General features: G+C 41.6%; 1 protein-coding gene across 5 annotated transcripts in view; it reads left to right on the forward strand.

Moving 5' to 3' along the window:
- FARS2 (phenylalanyl-tRNA synthetase 2, mitochondrial) overlaps positions 1-21,214 on the forward strand; it is a 394,255-nt gene that overhangs the window by 255,099 nt on the left and 117,942 nt on the right. The window lies entirely within an intron of this gene.

The raw sequence follows: 21,214 nt of genomic DNA on the forward strand, positions 1-21,214 counted from the left end.
GGGCATTGCCTCTACCTGGAGAAGAAAAAGTTCAGTCTCCAGAGGTGACACAGCTCATAAGATCTGTGAATTTATAGAATAGTCTACCTGAGGAGGTATTCACAGCAGGAACAGTTGCTGGTTTAAAAAAAGGCTTAGATGAATTCCTAGAACTAAATAACAATTATGTTTATGTAAAATATGTAGAAGTCTGTCCTTCCGTTACTTCCTATCCCCACCCATCTCTTAGTTGAGCTTTACTTAAACCATACTACTAAAACGCACCAGATTATAAGACGCTCCTAGGTTTTAGAGAAGGAAAATCAGACAAAAATATTTTTCAGTGGATCTCCCATCAGAACCCCAATCTTCATCAGACCCTGAAATTAAATCCCCAATCTTTATCAGGCCCCCATATCAGACCTCAGATCAGACTCCTATTCAGACCCTGATATCAGACTACAGAACAGACCAAAAATAACTACGGTAAATGAACTTACCTTTTTGTATGGCGCTGCCACTCTGTACCTCCAGCTGCTCTTCCTGAACCCACTGCTCCCTGTCTTCTCTGGGCCCATGCTACACTGTGATCTCATGCCACACAGCGTCAGGTCATAGTGCATGCACTACTTCCTGACGCTGTACGCAGTCAGGACAGTGCAACACGGTGCCTGGAGAAGACCAGGGAGCAGTGAGTACAACCAGCACTAGCATCACTTCACTCCCCGCGCTTACTGCATACTAGTGAGTGCTTCCATAGTTTAAGCGCTTATTAGTATTCACTTTATAAGACACGCTGGCATTTCCCCCCACTTTTGGGGGAAAAAGTGTGTCTTATTAAGTGAAAAAAATTGTATATTCTTTTTATTTATATAACCTTACCAGGGATTTTGTGCTGTGGTATTTAACCGATTTTTTCCTGTTTTAACATTGTTTGACACCTCCAGAGTTATATCAATTTTAGTGTTTTTAATTGTTTGTGATATTTGTGTATACTACATTCAGGTGTGCTTCATTTACATGTGTACTTCCCTACTGTATTTTCTGTGTATGTGAGACAACCTATTTGTGGTATTTTAAGTGGTACCTGCCTCTCTCCATTTTTAGATATTGGATTCTCTGTATGTTGTGTTATGTCTGATATTTGTGGTTGATGAATCCCCAAAAGAATTGTATTCTGAGAACTAAATATAGGTCTTGCTTGGCGTTCATACTCTAGGGGCATGTCCTTAAAAGCCAGTTGATATCACATTTATAAAGATCTATTTTTTATGTTCAGAAAGACAGCTGAGCTGCAATAAAGGTCATTGTATTTTGTAAACCCTTGTACACGACAGTTTGCCTGTCATTTAAGAAGTAGAAAATCATTTTTCGGTATCAAATGAAATCAGTTCATTATTAACATAAAACCTCTTTGAGCAAACCACTCTCTTGACTAGAATTTTTTTCTGATGGTTTGCAATTCCCTTGTATCCTATTAATGTTATTCCTCTAGAGGACCATTTTTAGCCCAGTTTTAGGTGGTCATCACAATAAGGCTTCACTGTACTATGATTTATATGGTAGTGCAGCTTTTAGATAGTATTTCCTGTTGTTCTTTCTACCTTATCCTCTACCTCGATCCTGAAACTGGATATATCCATAAAATTACTTCTGCATACTAAGGGTTTTATGAAATATAATTTGTTCCTGAGGTCTGCAGTGTTGTATCTAGATATCTTTCTCAATTTGAAGAAAGTGAGGAAGCAGCACACTGTATAAGCAGGGGGTGCACGTCCGGCCAGTGTGGACCAGCACCTTGGTCCAATGTACTAGAAGTGAAAAATAGCCAGCAGCACTCCAAATCAATTCAAAAGTTGATGATTTATTGGACCCAAAATCAGGCGACGTTTCAACAGCTTGTTGCTGTCTTTATCAAGCACAGTGCACATGTGTTACAGACACACTTTAAATAAGGGCATCAATCGAAAATAGATTAACATCAATTGAACATAATACAGTGAATATACAGTGAACGAACAATACATGTGATCATAAAAAATACATATAGCAAATTGGCCTCATTTGGCCAAAATAATACATCAAACTAAAACTACATTAATTCCACATATCGTGATTTATATGGAATATAACATAATAAGTGTCAGTGATTACCCTAATAAGGTGAATTAAAAACTCACTGTCAGGTGGGCAGCTGCATGGTTGGCGTTAAACATGCTCCATTGGCGTCCCCATGCATGATTTGCGCATGCGCGAAAATACTATACGTAATTAGCGCATGCGCGAAAATCTCGTAATTAGCGCATGCGCGAAAATACACGTAATTAGCGCATGCCCGAATATATCAAATCTCGCGATTCCTCCGTTTTCGAGCGGCTGGCTAACGCCCACAACTAAGATGGACGAAACCGGATCAAATGCATTGTGCGCATGTCAGAGCAGTAATGGGTGCCACCCAACACATATCACATGATCAAAGTGATCTCAATAGAGCTGCTAGTCCATGGAACCCGATATTATAAATGAATGGGTCCTAGGGCAATGCCGCACGGCCACCCACATGTCAAAGCACGTATGGTAGTCGGGCACAGTGCCCCAAAGATCCAAAATCTAAATTATAAAAAATTGTTTTACATGGTTTGTATATGAATGTCACATATTAATTGACAATTCATAATAATGAGATGTCGGCGTGAACAATGGGAAAACAACCCTACATCGCAGGGGGATCCCCACGGAACGCCACTATTCTCTCAAAAAGTAACAACATTGATACCCATAAATGAATATAAGCATTCAATACAAGGAAAAAAGGTGAAGAACAACCATAATAATGCAGGTACCATGGTCAAACGGATCAAATTTTTCTATATGAACGGTATACGGGGGCATCCAGAACAATGTACAACAAATTCCGCACAAATAATAAAGCACTGAACCAGGCATATATTGGTTGAATAGAGTAAATAGATATTGGGGAGCCAACTGGAACCAGGATGAACGTCACATCATGCAGTGCCTCCGCCAAGGCAGTGAGATCAAAATGAATCTAAAAACAAAAAGAGAAAATTTTAGTAATTCTCATAAAAAATTATACTTGATTCAAGATAATCATTCAAATGCAGAAACACACGTGCATTTGACCTACAGAAAGGAATACGGATCCTGCAGAGTAGAGAAGGCATAAGATATGGGCAGTGCCAGGGCCAAACTACACTAATCCACCCTAAAGTCCACGTTTAACCCATTAGGTTTTAACGTCTTTAGCGTATATATCCAGTATAACTCGCGTTTTTTAAGGATAGCCTGTCTATCTCCACCACGCCTCCCCAATTCTACCTGTTCCAAAACACGAAATCTCAAATCACTCTGTGTGTGCCCTGCCTCTTTAAAATGTTTGGACACTGGTAAATCCAGTTGCGGAATTTAAATCACCCCCTCTTTTCTCCTATCGGAGAGGACGGAATGTGGGTGATAGACTGGTGAAGGCGGATGTGGGCAGTGCCAGGATCAATGTGAGGACAATGTGTGGTTCTACTCGTACTGGCTGCTACCCTTGCTATCATTGTATAAATTGCAAACTTATGATCAAAGGAGATACATTTTTAAATCCGGCCACTGGTGGGATGATGAAAATCACTCAATTCTTGACCTGTGACTCATCCTACGTGGTCTACCAACTGACCTGCCCGTGTGGGAAGTGGTATGTTGGTGAGACCACGTGGGATGTAAAGACACGATTGAATCAACATCGCTACTCCATCAGTAAAGAAAAGATGGATTTACCAGTGTCCAAACATTTTAAAGAGGCAGGGCACACACAGAGTGATTTGAGATTTCGTGTTTTGGAACAGGTAGAATTGGGGAGGCGTGGTGGAGATAGACAGGCTATCCTTAAAAAACGCGAGTTATACTGGATATATACGCTAAAGACGTTAAAACCTAATGGGTTAAACGTGGACTTTAGGGTGGATTAGTGTAGTTTGGCCCTGGCACTGCCCATATCTTATGCCTTCTCTACTCTGCAGGATCCGTATTCCTTTCTGTAGGTCAAATGCACGTGTGTTTCTGCATTTGAATGATTATCTTGAATCAAGTATAATTTTTTATGAGAATTACTAAAATTTTCTCTTTTTGTTTTTAGATTCATTTTGATCTCACTGCCTTGGCGGAGGCACTGCATGATGTGACGTTCATCCTGGTTCCAGTTGGCTCCCCAATATCTATTTACTCTATTCAACCAATATATGCCTGGTTCAGTGCTTTATTATTTGTGCGGAATTTGTTGTACATTGTTCTGGATGCCCCCGTATACCGTTCATATAGAAAAATTTGATCCGTTTGACCATGGTACCTGCATTATTATGGTTGTTCTTCACCTTTTTTCCTTGTATTGAATGCTTATATTCATTTATGGGTATCAATGTTGTTACTTTTTGAGAGAATAGTGGCGTTCCGTGGGGATCCCCCTGCGATGTAGGGTTGTTTTCCCATTGTTCACGCCGACATCTCATTATTATGAATTGTCAATTAATATGTGACATTCATATACAAACCATGTAAAACAATTTTTTATAATTTAGATTTTGGATCTTTGGGGCACTGTGCCCGACTACCATACGTGCTTTGACATGTGGGTGGCCGTGCGGCATTGCCCTAGGACCCATTCATTTATAATATCGGGTTCCATGGACTAGCAGCTCTATTGAGATCACTTTGATCATGTGATATGTGTTGGGTGGCACCCATTACTGCTCTGACATGCGCACAATGCATTTGATCCGGTTTCGTCCATCTTAGTTGTGGGCGTTAGCCAGCCGCTCGAAAACGGAGGAATCGCGAGATTTGATATATTCGCGCATGCGCTAATTACGTGTATTTTCGCGCATGCGCTAATTACGTGTATTTTCGCGCATGCGCTAATTACGAGATTTTTGCGCATGCGCTAATTACGTATAGTATTTTCGCGCATGCGCAAATCATGCATGGGGACGCCAATGGAGCATGTTTAACGCCAACCATGCAGCTGCCCACCTGACAGTGAGTTTTTAATTCACCTTATTAGGGTAATCACTGACACTTATTATGTTATATTCCATATAAATCACGATATGTGGAATTAATGTAGTTTTAGTTTGATGTATTATTTTGGCCAAATGAGGCCAATTTGCTATATGTATTTTTTATGATCACATGTATTGTTCGTTCACTGTATATTCACTGTATTATGTTCAATTGATGTTAATCTATTTTCGATTGATGCCCTTATTTAAAGTGTGTCTGTAACACATGTGCACTGTGCTTGATAAAGACAGCAACAAGCTGTTGAAACGTCGCCTGATTTTGGGTCCAATAAATCATCAACTTTTGAATTGATTTGGAGTGCTGCTGGCTATTTTTCACTTCTAGATATCTTTCTCACTATCTCATCTATCAACCACTGGTGGTACTCTAAATGAGGATCCGGTATGTCTAGTCTAACAGACGTGTAGCTCCACGATGTTCAGAGATGTTGCCTAAAATTTGTTGTGTCTTTATATTGCCCTTGTCCTGGTTTCCAATTGGTGCAATGGTTATACAACATAAATAATTATGAACAACAGGATGGGGCAGATTATGCAATGTATTTATGCCAGTTTTTCTAATATAAATATATCTAAAAAAAATTGTGGTTTTGACATTTTTTATTAAGCCCCTTTGCCACTCTTGGAATGTGTTGAATAAGATGGACAAGGCACTGAGACTGACTCATTTACTAAAGAAAAGTGTTTGAAATCTTTAGTAAATAAGTCACTTCATGAGTCTGACCTGGTGTTGTTTTCCCCTACAACAGATTCATTAACAGGGTGTTGACCGGTAGTAAACAGCCAAAGTCTCTTCCACTCTGTGATTCAAAGGTGCCATGTATAGAGAAGGGAAGCCAAACAGAAAGGATCGCCTGGGTGTTCTATTCTGGGACTGCAATAGACATCCAACCAATCAAGAGCCTGCAAGCTGCATTTGGTTACGGTGGCCATGCTGCTTACATAATCTTTTATCTTCTTACATTTCAGCCACATTTTGTGGTATGCATATGTAGAATATCTTTGTGATTACCCTCCCTGGCCTTGTTTCAAATAAATTTGAACATGTCTTCCGAAACCTATTGTAAGTAGTGCAGAGGGGCTGGCCCATCTCACACTTTGATGGCATATTGCTAGAATATGACACCAATGTCCGATAGCAGTCCTACTAGAATGAGCCCCTACCTGAGATAATCGCCCAAAAAATAAAAAAAACTATGGCTCAGAATATGGAGACACTAAAACATATTTTTTTTGTTTTAAAAAAAAGCTGTTATTGTGTAAAACTGACATAAATAAAAAAAAAGTATACATATTTGGTATCGCCCCGTTCGTATCGACCGGCTCTATAAAAATATCACATGACCTAACCCCTCAGATGAACACCGTAAAAAATAAAAACTGTGCTAAATAAACCATTTTTGGTCACCTTACATCACAAAAAGTGTAATAGCAAGCGATCAAAAATTCACACGCACCCCAAAATAGTGCCAATAAAACCGTCATCTCATCCCGCAAAAATCATACTCTACCCAAGGTAATCACCCAAAAACTGAAAAAATTATGGCTCTCAGACTATGGAAACACTAAAACATGATTTTTTTTGCTTCAAAAAAAGAAATCATTGTGTAAAACTTACATAAATAAAAAAAAAATACATATTAGGTATTGCCGCATCCGTGACAACCTGGTCTATAAAAATATCACATGATCTAACCTGTCAGATGAATGTTGTAAATAACAAAAAATAAAAACAGTGCCAAAACAGCTATTTCTTGTTATCTTGCCTCACAAAAAGTGTAATATAGAGCAACCAAAAATCATATGTACCCTAAACTAGTACCAACAATACTGCCACCCTATCCCGTAGTTTCTAAAATGGGGCCACTTTTTTGGAGTTTCTACTTTAGGAGTGCATCAGGGGGGCTTCAAATGTGACACGGTGTCCAAAAAACCAGTCCAGCAAAATCTGCCTTCCAAAAACCGTATGGCATTCCTTTCCTTCTGCGCCCTTCCGTGTGCCCGTACAGCGGTTTACGACCACATATGGGGTGTTTCTGTAAACTACAGAATCAGGGCCATAAATGTTGAATTTTGTTTGGCTGTTAACCCTTGCTTTGTTACTGGGAAAAATGGATTAAAATGGAAAATTTGCCCAAAAATTTAAATTCTGAAATTTCATCTCCATTTGCCAATAACTCTTGTGGAACACATAAAGGGTTAACGACGTTTGTAAAATCAGTTTTAAATACCTTGAGGGGTGTAGTTTCTTAGATGGGGTCACTTTTATGGAGTTTCTACTCTAGGGGTGCATCAGGGGGACTTCAAATGGGACATGGTGTCAAAAAACCCTGTCCAGCAAAACCTGCCTTCCAAAAACCGTATGGCATTCCTTTCCTTCTGCGCCCTGTCATGTGCCCGTACAGCGGTTTACGACCATATGGGGTGTTTCTGTAAACTACAGAATCATAAATATTGAGTTTGATTTGGCTGTTAACCCTTGCTTTGTAACTGGAAAAAAAAAATGGAAAATCTGCCAAAAAGGCGAAATTTTGAAATTGTATCTCAATTTTCCATTAATTCTTCTGGAACACCTAAAGGGTTAACAAAGTTTGTAAAATCAGTTTTGAATACCTTGAGGTTGTGTAGTTTATAGAATGGGGTAATTTTGGGGTGGTTTCTATTATGTAAGCCTTGCAAAGTGACTCCAGACCCGGACTGGTCCTAAAAATTGGGTTTTTGAAAATTTCTGAAAAATTGCAAGATTTGCTCCTAAACTTCTAAGCCTTGTAACATCCCCCAAAAAATAAAATATAATTCCCAAAATGATCCAAACATGAAGTAGACATATGGGGAATGTAAAGTAATAACTATTTTTGAAGGTATTACTATGTATTATAGAAGTAGAGAAATTGAAACTTGGAAATGTGAAATTTTTTACCAATTTCTGGTAAATTTGGTATTTTTTTTTATAAATATTTTTTTTTTTTACTTCATTTTACCAGTGTCATGAAGTACAATATGTGACGAAAAAAACTATCTCAGAATGGCCTGGATAAGTCAAAGTGTTTTAGTTATAAGCACTTAAAGTGACACTGGTCAGATTTGCAAAAAATGGCCAGGTCTTTAACCCCTTAAGGACACAGCCTTTTTACACCTTAGGACCAGGCCATTTTTTGCAAATCTGACCAGTGTCACTTTAAGTGCTGATAACTTTAAAACGCTTTGACTTATCCAGGCCGTTCTGACATTGTTTTTTCGTCACATATTGTACTTCATGACACTAGTAAAATTAAGTCAAAAAAATAATTTTTTTTGCACCAAAAAATACCTAATTTAACAAAAATTTTGAAAAATTTGCAAATTTCAAAGTTTCAGTTTCTCTACTTCTGTAATACATAGTAATACCCCCAAAAATTGTGATGACTTTACATTCCCCATATGTCTACTTCATGTGTGAATTATTTTGGGAATGATATTTTATTTTTTGGGGATGTTATAAGGCTTAGAAGTTTAGGAGCAAATCTTGAAATTTTTCTGAAATTTACAAAAACGAAATTTTTAGGGACCATTTCAGGTCTGAAGTCGCTTTGCGAGGCTTACATAATAGAAACCACCCAAAAATGACCCCATCTAAGAAACTACACCCCTCAAGGTATTCAAAAGTGATTTTACATATGTTGTTAACCCTTTAGGTGTTGCACAAGAGTTATTGGCAAATGGGGATGAAATTTGAGAATTTCATTTTTCTGTCTAATATTTCATTTTTACCCATTTTTCCACTAACAAAGCAAGGGTTAACAGCCAAACAAGACTATATCTTTATTGCCCTGACTCTGCCGTTTACAGAAACACCCAATATGTGGCCGCAAACTACTGTACGGCCACACAGCGGGGCGTAGAGTGAAAGGTGCGCCGTATGGTTTTTGGAGGGCTGATTTTTATGGACTGGTTTATTTACACCGTGTCCTGTTTCAACCCCCCTGATGCACCCCTGGAGTCGAAACTCCCTAAAAGTGACCCCATCTAAGAAACTACACCCCTCAAGGTATTCAAAACTGATTTTACATACGTCGTTAACCCTTTAGGTGTTGCACAAGAGTTATTGGCAAATGGGGACGAAATTGGAAAATTTCATTTTTTTGCCTTTTTTTCCATTTTAACCCATGTTTTCTACTAACAAAGCAAGGGTTAACAGCCAAACAAGACTGTATCTTTATTACCTTGACTCTGCCGTTTACAGAACTACTGTACGGCCACACACCGGGGCGTAGAGTGAAAGGTGCGCCGTTTGGTTTTTGGAGGGCTGATTTTTATGGACCGGTTTATTTACACCGTGTCCTGTTTCAACCCCCCTGATGCACCCCTGGAGTCGAAACTCCCTAAAAGTGACCCCATTTTGGAAACTACGGGATAAGGTGGCATTTTTTGGGGGAGTATTTTTAGGGTAAATATAATTTTTGGTTACCAAAAATTGAAATTCTGATATTTAATCTCCATTTGCCATTAACTGTTGAGGAACACCTAAAGGGTTAATAAAGTTTGTATAATCAGTTTTGAATACCTTGAGGGGTGTAGTTTCTTAGATGGGGTCAATTTTAGGGAGTTTTTACTCTAGGGGGGCATCAGGGGGGCTTCAAAAGGGATATGGTGTCAATAAAAAAGGCCATCAAAATCGGCCTTCCAGAAACCATGTCGGTCCTTTCCTTTTGCGGCCTCCCTTTTACGGATACAGCAGTTTACGACCACAAATGTGGCGTTTCTGTAAACTGCAGTATCAGGGTAATAAATTTTAACTTTTGTTTGGTTGTTAACCCTTGTTTTGTTACCGTAAAAAACGGACTGAAATGGAAAAGTTTTTTTTTTTTTTTTTTTTTTTTTAACCGTGTTAATCTGGTTAGTTAGGTCATGGGATATTGTTATAGAGGAGATTCTTACGGACGCGGCAATATCTAATAAGTCTACTTTTTTTTTACAATTATTTAGGTTTTTGACTATATTATCTTTTTTGATACAACATTTTTTTTGGGTATCTCTAAAGTCTAAGTGTCATTTTTTTTATTTTCTTTTAGCCAATTATCTTATGTGGGGGCTCACTTTTTGCGGGATGAGCGGACGGTTTTATTGGCACTATTTTGGGGGCTATATGACTTTTTGATCGCTTGCTATTAAACTTTTTGTTATGTAAGGTGACAAAAAAAATATTTTTTTGCACCTATTTTTTTTTTTTTTTACTGTGTTAATCTGGGGGGTTGGGTCATGGGGTATTTTTATAGAGGAGATTCTTACGGACGCGGCGATACCTAATAAGTCAACTTTATTTTACAATTATTTAGGTTTTAGACTATATTATCCTTTTTGATATCCTAAAAAAAATTTTGTATCTCTAAAGTCTAAGAGTCATTTTCTATTTTTTTTTTTATCTGATTATCTTATGTGGGGGCTCATTTTTTGCGGGATGAGATGACGGTTTTATTGGCACTAATTTGGGGGCTATATGACTTTTTGATCGCTTGCTATTAAACTTTTTATTATGTAAGGTAAGAAAAAAAAACTTTTTTTGCACTTTTTTTTTTCTGGACCGTGTTAATCTGGGGGGTTAGGTCATGGGGCATTTTTATAGAGGAGATTATTACCGACGCGGCAATACCTATGTCTACTTTTAATAAATTATTTTAGTTTTTTTGGGTGTCTCAAGTCTGAGAACCATTTTTTTTTATCCGATGTCAGTGCTAAATTGGGATATAAATTTAGTACTCCATGGAAGTGTGATACTCCCTGAAGCAACCGTCAATGCAGAGGCCCGGATGATCGGGGCATGTGTCGCACTGAGTAGTCGTGTCCTTCCGTATCCCCCTCCAGCGACACACTCTGCACTTTTTTTTGGGTTCGTCCCTTCTTTCCAGTATGGGGGACCACACCTGGAAAGTGTTGGCCAGGGACGATCCGGGCGCCTACAGTTCCCGAGGTACTCCGGCCTGCTCTTTCCCGGTCCGAAAAGATCAGGGCCTTGAGGACTGCCTCATAGAACTGGAGGAATGTCCCTGTGCTGCCAGCGCTTCGGGATAGTACAAAAGAGTTGTACATGGCAACCTGTACCAAGTAGACCGCAACTTTTTTGTACCATGCCCGGGTTTTGCGCATGGCGTTATTTGGCTTGAGGACTTGATCCGAGAGATCAACTCCTCCCATATACTGATTGTAGGCGACGATACAATCAGGCTTGAGGACCGTTGCCGCGGTACCTCGCACAGGGACAGGGGTGATGCCGTTACCATGAATTGTGGACAGCATAAGGACATCCCTCTTGTCCTTATACCTGACCAGCAACAGGTTTCCAGTGGGTCTCACCCCTGGGGATAGGTACCTGGAGGGGGTGGGCAGGGAGGCCGCGTTGATTTTTCCGCACGGTCCCACAAGCGGACGTGGATCTGGCGGCAAGGGACTGGAACAAGGGGATACTAGTATAAAAGTTATCCACGTACAAGTGGTAACCCTTATCCAGCAGTGGGTGCATAAGGTCCCACACAAGTTTCCCGGTAACACCCAGAGTGGGGGGACATTCTGGGGGTTGAATCCGGGAATCTCGCCCCTCGTATACACGAAATTTGTAAGTGTACCCTGAGGTACTCTCACAAATTTTGTATAGCTTCACGCCATACCTCGCCCGCTTGGAAGGCACATACTGGCGGAAAATGAGTCTCCCCTTGAACGCAATGAGAGACTCATCAACCACGACCTCCCTTCCAGGTACATAGGCCTCCATGAATTTGGCCCCAAAGTGATCGATGACCGGCCGTATCTTGTACAGACGGTCATGGGCAGGATCACCTCGGGGTGGACATGCTGCATTATCGGAATAATGCAGACATTTCCGGATGGCCTCAAACCGGGAGCGTGTCATAACCGTACTGTAAAGTGGGGTCTGATATAGGACGTCCCCACTCCAGTACAGCCTGGCACTGGGTTTCTTGACCAGGCCCATATGCAGCACGAGGCCCCAAAATGTCCTCATTTCGGCTGCACTGACCGGCGTCCAGCCACCGGGCCTGGCCAAAAAGGAGCCCGGGTGTTGAGCGACGAACTGTTGGGCGTACAGATTCGTCTGCTCCACCATCAGATTTACCAGTGGGTCACTGAAAAAATGACAAAAAAAGTCATATTCAGTGTAGCCCACTGTGGAAATCTGGATTCCTGGTTGGCCTACGAAATCAGGAATCACGGGCTCGTATCGCTCTGGGCTACACCAGACAATTTCCCCGGCAGGGTGCTCCGGTGGATTTAACTGGTGGGCCGGGAAACCAGTACGAGCCCCAGAGCTGCTCGTACTAGTGTGGGCCACAGGGTCCCTAACATGGCAGTCCCCTTGCTCCGCCTGGCGGCGTCTCCGCCGCCTTGGGGGCTCATCATCATCGCTAGATGATGAGGAGGATGCGGATGACAACAGGAATGTGGGGTCATCCTCATCCTCACTGGGACTCTCGGACTCGGAGGCAAGCTGGGCGTATGCCTCCTCGGCCGAGAACGTCCGGCGGGCCATAGGGGAGTGTGTGTCTGCGTGTATATGTGCGTGTGTGTAACTCTTTATTTGGTGTGCGTGTGTGAGGGGGCACGGGTGTTCACGAACTCACCCTAAAACTAACAGAAAAAATAAATAAACTAACTAAAAAAAGGGCAAAAAATGTGGGGAAAAAAAATTCAAAACTGCTGATCAACCGTCCGAAGTTGATCAGCGGTGGGGGTCTGCGATGCGCTAACAGTGGCCGGACGCTAAGTGCCGGCCACAGTCAGCGAACTCAAAAAAAAAAAAAAAAGCACCCCAAAAAAGGTGGGGGGGGGGGGCAAGTGGCAGCACCCCTGGGGGGTCTAGGGTCACACAGCTGTGCTGTGGACCCCAGACACCCTAACTGGGGTGATGCAATAAAAGTTCAAAAAAACTACCTTTCCCTTTTTTTTCCCTGCCTAAACCAAACTTTCCCTAGCTGTCCCTATGTACCTGATGGGGTGCTGGGGGCAGAGATCGGGTCCTGGGGGGCACAGATCGGGTGCAGGCAGCGGTGCAGCGGTGGCAGCAGACACGTGCAGGCAGCTCCTCTCTCCTCCGGCTCCGGAACACAAAAGGAGGAGGAGAGGGGCGCCTGCCTCTTTTGAATCTGCCGCCGGACCGCCCACAGACCAATCAGAAAGCGATCCTGAGTGGCGATGTCACCATCACCACTCAGGATCGCTGGATGGTGATTGGTGGAGTGAAATCACACCACCATCACCATCCTGTTCCGGGTTATCGGGTCTTCAGAGACCCGAATAACCCGGAAACGCAGAAAACCGCAGGTCTGAATTGACCTGCGGTTTTCTGCGATCGCATACATGGGGGGGTCACCGGACCCCCCGACGCATTTGCCCCAAGTGCCTGCTCAATGAATTGAGCTGGCACGGGGTTCCGATCGCCGCCGGCCGCGCGGCGGTGATTGAAAATGCACAGGGCGTACATGTACGCCCTGTGTCCTTAAGTACCAGGGCACAAGGGCGTACCTGTACGCCCTGTGTCCTTAAGGGGTTAAGGTGAAATAGGGCTTTTTAAATAGAGTTTTTAAGGGGTTAAAGAAACAGGACGTGTGCGGCTCTTACAAGTTGCAACTAAAGCTATCGCCGCCTGCGACAGTGCAGAAAAGCGGGTCCGGAGCCTGCAGCGGAGAGGAGGAGTCTTGTGTGCAGTTCGATTGAGGTACATAGCAGGATATCTCAGAGATATGCCACCAAAATGGGAGATGGGCCAAACCTTTAACTGATTGGGTGGAGACAAACTAAATATTTAAATCAGTAATAATAGTATAAAAAACAGTAGCACTAAATAATATAGTATTTTAATAGGCACGCATAAATATTACTATACGCTTTGGCATCATAAAATATGTAAGAGCGTAATATCATAATAACTTCATAAGGTCCTGCAATAATACTGTATAGGAATTGTCTGTGATAGAACTCCCATAGGAAGTAGACAATGCATCTTTTATACTGGGATCTGTTAGATAATGTACAGCTTGCTTCCATTTAGAGACTTGAGATGGTCAACTCTGACTCCTTATCTTTTTCTGACTAGACTGATATGTTGCCTTTATAGTCAGCTGTGTGCATCTTCCCTTCTGAGCAGCTTTGACATTCTGTAGAATAAAGGCTTTTGAAATGATCCTCTCTATTAGCGCCTTGTGCAGTTTTACTCTTGACACTGACATTTTGAGAGAAATATTTTCCCTTCTGATCTAATGTCAGATATTTGTACACATCCTCTTCATCTCCTTTCTTTTACATGTCCTCATTAGAAAGTGCAGCACAATTCCCCTATGGTCGAATATGTTTGTGGAAAGCACACTCCTGCTTTTAGTCATTAGTCATGCATTGCATGTAGGGGTTCTAATTGTGTGGAAATCTGGCCTGTAGCAATATACTGTTCTATCATCAAATGCTGATTGACATTCATAGTTAGCATTGAGACTATACCACATTGGTAGCATTGGTGTTTTGTCCTGCAGAAAGTGGCCTTCTGCCATTGGGTAAACAGCGGCCATAAAAGGATTGATGAACTTGGCCAGCCTATTGGCCAGCCATATTGCTTAGGTAAGCCCTACTGTCCAACCATCCAAAGGTATCAGAGAACCCAGTTTTCCAATAAACCATTCTCCACACCATTAGTACACCTCCACCAGCCTGAACTGTTGACACTTGACAAAAGGGTTCATCGATCCATGCTGTTTACTCCAAATTCTGACCCCCTCATCAGCATGGTTCAACAGAAATCTGGATTCATGTGACCAGGCAATGTTTTTACCAATGCTCAGTAGTCCAATTGTTTTGCCCACTTGAGTGTTGCCTTTCTCTTTCTCTTAGACAGCAATGGCACTTCAACTGAAGTTCTGCAGTTGTAGCTCATCCGTCCTAAGGAACGACAAGTTTGTACTTGGCCAAAACCAGTTGGAGCACTGGCGTTGTATTTGGTTGCAATTTGCTTGACTGTGCACCACTTGTTCATCTGAACTTTTCTTGACATCGTTCTTTGACCCTTTGCTTTTTCAAGTTCTTTACATCCACAAGATCCCTTTTTGTTTTTTTTTCCTCAATCACACCATTCTCTGTCTACTTTTGACACCTCTCCACTAGAAAATCCCACTGGGTTGTCAGTCTTTGAAATACTGTTCGGGAGCAGTGATGGCCAGTTCACAGTGTTCACCGACGAATACATGCGATCTGCCATCTTCACTTCCAAGTCCGGCGATGCAGAGGTAAGTCCTTACCTGTGCCTGCGCCGCGAGCCGCTCTGAAACACATGCGGTCACCGGGAGCAGGCAGTTCCGAGAACAGCTCGATGAAGGCCCCCGGCGGCTGTTCTCGGAACTGCCTGCTCCCGGTGACCGCATGTGTTTCAGAGAGTCTCGCAGTGCAGGCACAGATAAGGACTTACCTCTGCATCGCCGGACTTGGGAGTGAAGATGGCAGATCGCATGTGTTCGTCGGCGAACTGGCAATCACTGTTCGGGAGTAGTCTATCACAGATGACCATACCTCATTTGAGGTCGCTCAGATCGCTCAATTTTCCCATTCTAATGTGGATTCACACTTAAAGGGGTCTTGTCACTTCAGCAAATGGCATTTATCATGTACAGTCGTGGCCAAAAGTTTTGAGAATTACATAAATATTGGAAAAGTTGCTGCTTAAGTTTTTATAATAGCAATTTGCATATACATATAAGAATGTTATGAAGAGTGATCAGATGAATTGCATAGTCCTTCTTTGCCATGAAAATTAACTTAATCCCCCAAAAAACTTTCCACTGCATTTCATTGCTGTCATTAAAGGACCTGCTGAGATCATTTCAGTAATCGTCTTGTTAACTCAGGTGAGAATGTTGACGAGCACAAGGCTGGAGATCATATGTCAGGCTGATTGGGTTAAAATGGCAGACTTGACCTGTTAAAAGGAGGGTGATGCTTGAAATCATTGTTCTTCCATTGTTAACCATGGTGACCTGCAAAGAAACGCGTGCAGCCATCATTGCGTTGCATAAAAATGGCTTCACAGGCAAGGATATTGTGGCTACTAAGATTGCACCTCAATCAACAATTTATAGGATCATCAAGAACTTCAAGGAAAGAGGTTCAATTCTTGTTAAGAAGGCTACAGGGCATCCAAGAAAGTCCAGCAAGTGCCAGGATCGTCTCCTAAAGAGGATTCAGCTGCGGGATCGGAGTGCCACCAGTGCAGAGCTTGCTCAGGAATGGTAGCAGGCAGGTGTGAGCGCATCTGCACGCACAGTGAGGCCTGGTGTCAAGAAGGGCAGCAAAGAAGCCACTTCTCTCCAAAAAAAACATCAGGGTCAGATTGATCTTCTGCAGAAAATATGGTGAATGAACTGCTGAGGACTGGGGCAAAGTCATATTCTCCGATGTAGCCTCTTTCCGATTGTTTGGGGCAGGAAAAAGGCTTGTCCGGAGAAGAAAAGGTGAGCGCTACCATCAGTCCTGTGTCACGCCAACAGTAAAGCATCCTGAGACCATTCATGTGTGGGGTTGCTTCTCATCCAAGGGAGTGGGCTCACTGACAATTTTGCCCAAAAAACACAGCCATGAATAAAGAATGGTACCAAAACACCCTCCAACAGCAACTTCTTCGAACAATCCAACAACAGTTTGGTGAAGAACAATGCATTTTCCAGCACGATGGAGCACCGTGCTATCAGGCAAAAGTGATAACTAAGTGACTCGGGGACCAAAACGTTGACATTTTGGGTCCATGGCCTGGAAACTCCCCAGATCTTAATCCCATTGAGAACTTGTGGTCAATCCTCAAGAGGCGGGTGATCAAACAAAAACCCACTAATTCTGACAAACTCCAAGAAGTGATTATGAAAGAATGGGTTGCTATCAGTCAGGAATTGGCCCAGAAGTTGATTGAGAGCATGCCCAGTCGAATTGCAGAGGTCCTGAAAAAGAAGGGCCAACACTGCAAATACTGACTCTTTGCATAAATGTCATATAATTGTTGATAAAAGCCTTTGAAACGTATGAAGTGCGTGTAATTATATTTCACTACATCACAGAAACAACTGAAACAAAGATCTAAAAGCAGTTTAGCAGCAAACTTTGTGAAAACTAATATTTGTGTCATTCTCAAAACTTTTGGCCACGACTGTAGAGAAAGTTAATACAAGGCACTTACTAATGTATTGTTATTATCCATATTGCCTCCTTTGCTGGCTGGATTCATTTTTCCATCACATTATACACTGCCTATTTCACTATAGGAAAAATCACCAGCCTATGTGAGCCCCCGCATTTTTGGACACCAGAGAGGCCAGAACTTTTTCCTATAGTGTGCAAGCATGGCCACCGCTGATGGATTCCAGGTTGGTCATAACCCCTATATATGATACAACCCCTTTTACCTGATTCATGGAAAACTTGCTTGCTTGAATTTCATGCTGTACTTCAGGTTCATGTATCTAATTGTCTCGTGTTGAAGATCCATTTGGAAAAGGACAGATGTCTCTATTAAAGGGGCCATTCTGTGAATATGTATATATTACTCCACATTTATTTGTGTCACCTGGATTGATAGTATGTTCATAGTTATGCTACTGTTCAATGCTTATTCAGCACCAATGCATTTTTTGGGGAAAGAAAATCTATTATTTGCTAAATTTTAGGAAATATAGATGTTAAACAGTGATCAAACAACTTTCACTCTGTGCTTCAGTACAATAAAACTGTTTGCCCTAAAAACCAATCCTGTGGTTGTTCTGCAATAAGCTCAGGATCACTCCTGGGCTAAGACGTAAAGGAAATGTGTCACCAAAAATGTTATCTGCCTGTTAAAACTAGATAGCAACACAGATCCTTTTTTTCTAATATCTTTATTGTCTGATTGTAGATTTTTTTATTCTCTTCCCTGAACATGATTATGGGGGTGTCCACCTTGCCTGAGTTGTTCTTAACAGCATTTAGAAGGCAGTAAGAAAATCCCTTACGGCAGCTACGTGAGCCATAGACACAAGGAGAGTACAAGGAAAGAATAGATGAGCTTTGACAGTCACCTATTGTGAATGATGGACCTGGTCTTATCTATACACAGAGGTGATATCATTACAGGCAGGATTAGAATAACAGATAAGGCAGTGTTCACATTTGCGCTGTAAAATCCAGCATTCTATTCCGGCGGGGGATTGGGCTGCTGGAGTTTACTGTATCCAGTGTAGCCAGATACCATCGGATCCCTATTCACTATTATGGGATCCACCAGGGAATCAGACGCTTTCTGGCATATATGCAGGCTTTCGGCTGGACAAAAATACTGCATATTGTTGTATGTAGTATTTTTTGCCCGGCTGAAAGCAGGCATACTGTATATGCCGGATACAGTGACTGGAACAGAGTGACGGAGCTCACAAGGCAAATGTGAACCTGACTTAGGCTAGTTTCACACTAGCGCTATTCGTCCGGCAGGCTGTTTTGGCATTGCTGGAAGTTTGTAAATCTCCATCCGGGACCCAATAACTATAATGGTGAATGGAGGAGATCCGGCCACAACCCGGCAAATATGCCAAGAGTCGGCCAGAAGGACGTGTAGAGCTAGTGTGAAACTAGCCTTAAGCAGGTAACTGCAGTAAAGGGATCTGTACAGACCAAGAAGTGGCGCCTATTATTGTTTAAATATAGATACTGACATGGAAAATTAAAAATAAAATCATCAAAAATTCTTTAGAAATCTGTTAAACATAAAATGTGATTCAAACACATCAGGTCATTTTCTGCTGACACAGAAAATTACGGCCAGGAGAGCAAACCCCTTTAAGGCCAAAACTGGCTACATTCTTAACCGCCTCACATCCGCCAATAGGATATAAACGTCCTATGGGTGGATGGTTATCTCTGAATGGACGTTCTGAAATGTCCATTCAGAGATGGCAGCTGCACGCTAATTGCACCCCAGGGAGAAGGCAGGGACAGTTGCCAGGGACCCTCCCTTCTATATCACTGTATACTATACACAGCGCTATGCACTTCCTGTACCGACCCGGTGGTTATGTGACCGCCGGGGCTGGGAGGGTGCAGGAGCTGTCGGGTCTTCCACAGACCTCGATCAGTTCTGCACTGGGGCTGTACAGCGCTGTATTCTGCTGTACAGCCTCTCTGGGCCCTATAGTTCCACTGTAACTGGGGCTGCTATGTCAGCCCCAGTTACAGGAGATATCAATAGTGAAAAAAAAAAAGATTAAGTTAAATGTCCCCCAGAGGTATGACCTTATGGAGGACGCAAAGTGTAAAATAAAGAATAAAAAAAAGGTTTCATAGGTAAAAAAAAAAAAATCCCCAATTAAGTAAAAAAATAAAATGTTAAAAATAAAAAAATAAACATATTTGGTATTGCCGCATCCGCAACGATCGGCTCTATAAATATATCACATGATCCACCCTGTCCGATAAACACCATAAAAATAAAAACTGTGTCAAAAAAAGCAATTTTTGTCACTTTACATCACAAAAAGTATAACACCACACCTAATATGTAACATACATATTAGATATTGCCACGTTTGTAATGATCTGCTCTATAAAAATGTCACATGAACTAACCCCTCAGGTGAACGCCGTAAAAATAAATAAATAAAAACTGTGCTAAAACAACCAATTTTTGGTCACTTTGCCCCATAAAGTGTAATTATGAACTATCAAAAAAACATGTACCCAAAAATGGTACCAATAAAAACGTTCTGATTTCTCCTGCTGCGTCATCTACAAATTTTGTAGCAATTTTGGGAAGAACATACAGCATTTTAGTACGTGAGAACATTCAGTGTCTTTAGAGCAGTGACATTCAGTACAAAAATGGCTTGTCAACATTTGCTGATTTTGTAAGACATATGTAATATTGTCTTTTTAATTGTTGATGAGAAATCCAGAGAAGAGGATTGAGCCATTGTGCTAGTAATTCTTTAACTTTTGTAAAAGTTTGCAATATATATGCAATGTATTGAAGCCAACATTATATAATCTTTTGAATGAGCTCCAATTCTGAGCCTCAGGTCAGAAAAAAATGAACAATCTGCTTGGCGAGTTTCTTCTGCTGAAATGCCTATTCAATGTGTTGCCACCTTATAGCATTGTGTCTCTAGAATTGGTCTATTGTTAAGTGAATAATAGGGACCAGTGTAATATGTAATAGATACAAGGATTTTTTTATTTCTATGTAGCAATCCAGAAGGAGAACAATTGTGAATTTCATAATGTGAGCTTCATTGGCTAAATCTGGTCTATAGCAGATAGTGGGCTCAAATCCAACATCTTCATATCAGTGATAGCTCTATTAATTTTTATTTCCTTAGCATTAGACTGTCTAAGAGTAAATTGTATATCAATACTGCTGGTTACAGTCTTGTGGTTGCACTGTGCAGAGATTCACCTTCATGAGGAAGCTCACAGTCAACAGCGACCTCTCAAGAATTTGTGAAACCATAAAGGTGTAGGGGAAACTTTCCAGATTTCTTCTCCAATGGCTCCTTCCTGATGAAAAATTATGATGGTGTTAAAATCGTGGAAGCTGGTTTTGAAATGTTGAAATCTCTGAAGCTGGAGTTTTTCTCCCTTTTTTTTCTAGTAGCCTGCAAGGATGCACCCATGGACTCACCCCATGCAAACCCTGTAAAAGAGAGAAGGTGCCTAGGTGACCAATATTCTTGTACTGTAAGTGTGAAAGCACATCATGTATGAGAATTATATAGGAACTAGCAAGTCTTATCCAATGCTATTAGCTGATGGGGGTCCCACATATTCCCAGCTAATATACATTGTAGCTCAAAACACAGCAGGATGAAGAACAACTCAGTCACTTTTTAAAATAATGGCTGTGGAGCCAAGCGTGTAAAGGGGTGGGGGGGGGGGGGGCGGATTTTAATTTTTGCAAAAGTTGTGCAATATGTTTGACCCTCCTGTGTGGTGAGTTTGTACTCTGGTGTTTCATTGTTTGTGTTTCCCCCTGTGACTCCATTTTTATCCTCCCACTTGTCTGCCAACTGCTTGACCCTTGGCTTCTTTCCTGACTACACGACTGATCCATCTACACTGATGCCACCAGTCAGTGATAATTCTGGAGCAGTCTAGTTATCTTCAAGACCAATTAC

This window comes from Bufo gargarizans, chromosome 5, assembly GCF_014858855.1.
Source record: "Bufo gargarizans isolate SCDJY-AF-19 chromosome 5, ASM1485885v1, whole genome shotgun sequence".
Lineage (NCBI taxonomy): Eukaryota > Metazoa > Chordata > Amphibia > Anura > Bufonidae > Bufo > Bufo gargarizans.